Here is a 1,836-nt window from a genome sequence, read left to right as displayed (position 1 = left end):
GTTGGCTTGCAAAATAACTCTGTCACTATTCTGCCTCCAGAAAACTTGACTTTCGTGTCCAAAAATTCAACGCTAGTTTTTGAAAAACTAGACGTAAATTTTATGTTGGACTTAAAGCCATAGTTTCTAGCAAAACAATCACAGAAATGCAAGAAGTCCATTAAACTATCCTGTGATCCTTCCCAGACAAAAAATACGTCGTCAATGAACCGTAACCAGAGTATTGGTTCATGACCATGAAGGGATTTGAATGTCTTCAGTAACTTTGTCTCAAAATTCGTCATAAAGACATTAGCGAAATTAACTGCCATGGGGGTATCCATGGCGCAACCCTTCGTCTGGTGGTAGAATCTTTAGACTAAACTTCATTGTGTTACTTTCTAACACAAACCTCAATAATCTACAGAGTAGGTTTGATGGAATACTTTTGTTTGGCCGCTTTTCGAAGGCATCCATGCATGCTTCTACCCAGGCACCTAACCACGGGGGTGCTATGGGGTGCTCAGCACCCCCAGTTAGAATATCACCCCCATCCCCGTAATGAGAATTTGTTTTATCCACTTTTAAAATAAATACACTGTCGCTGCCTTTTTTTTTTCTTCTCATAAGCAATATCTGAAGTCGTTAAAGATGCAATAAATTGAATTTATTTTGATTTAGTAGTTAATGATATGAAAACGTAGGTAAATTAGAGCTGGTCCAAAGTGTTTGCTGTAGCTGTAATTGTTGCTGCAGCATGGGCTGCCAACTTGGTCATCGACTGTGGGTTGAATGAAGGAGTGGCTGATGCTGGGTCAGTTGTCGTTCGTGGTGCTCGTGGTGGCGACCGCGGCGGTGCTGGTGATCGTCCTTGTTGCTGTTAGATGCCTAATCTTTCTTCACATGAATACATCAATCACTCTACATTTGCTCCCTCCTGGGGTGCCCTTGATATATGTATGGATCCTCTAACAATTTGAACCCAATATTAATCCAGTTATATTTATATTCAGTAAAGGGGCTAAAAATGAAGTATGTCCTTTATATTCCTGTATCTCTACAATTGCCAAAGCGACAGTACCAAGGATATTTCCTGTCTCTTCTGACTCATGGTTGTAAATGAAGTTGGCATCTTGTTCTTTGTCAAGAGATTAACAGTAAATGATTACATAAAATTGAAATGGTTAAATTGAACAATATCAAATTTACTATAAATTAGGGATATCAAAAAAAAAAATGCTTTGAATATGAAAACAGATTAACTTTCTTCTGCTTTCGGCATTTGTTCCCTAAATCATCTTTATAGTTAAACTAAAATATATCAACTAATCCACAGCTGAAATGCCACAAGTGGTCTGAACGGAGTTTCAATGACTACAGTAAACCTTGATGACTCACTCAACAAGCAGCACAAGATTACTGCAGCAGATATTTAAAACTTGTCCGTTATACTGCAGTCACGCATATTAAAGGGACCTTCTCTTGAGTTTGTGAGTATGGTTGAAATAAACTGATACTCTCATTTTGAAATTATAGCGGTGACTAATTTGGTTTATTAATCATCATTATAATGAAGCCTCAAACGTACTTAGTTTCAAAATATAAAAGGTTTCACTGGTTTGTTTATTTATTTTTTTTATTAAAAAAAATGTTTTGATTAAAATTTTCAGAAGTACATTTTTGAATGTATAGATTACGATTATATTGAGAAAATTGAAAAAATTTGTGATGGAGTTTCCAATCATTCTCCTCACGGCCAACTTTCTTTACAAAATTTTTAATTATGATTTTGATGGACACGTTTTTGAGGGTAGAATACGTGATGTTTATGTCTCAAGCGTAGAAATTTGAGAAGGG

This window comes from Octopus bimaculoides, chromosome 3 (assembly GCF_001194135.2).
Source record: "Octopus bimaculoides isolate UCB-OBI-ISO-001 chromosome 3, ASM119413v2, whole genome shotgun sequence".
NCBI lineage: Eukaryota > Metazoa > Mollusca > Cephalopoda > Octopoda > Octopodidae > Octopus > Octopus bimaculoides.
The sequence above is the reverse complement of the archived record's forward strand: the minus strand, read 5'-3'. Positions refer to the sequence as shown.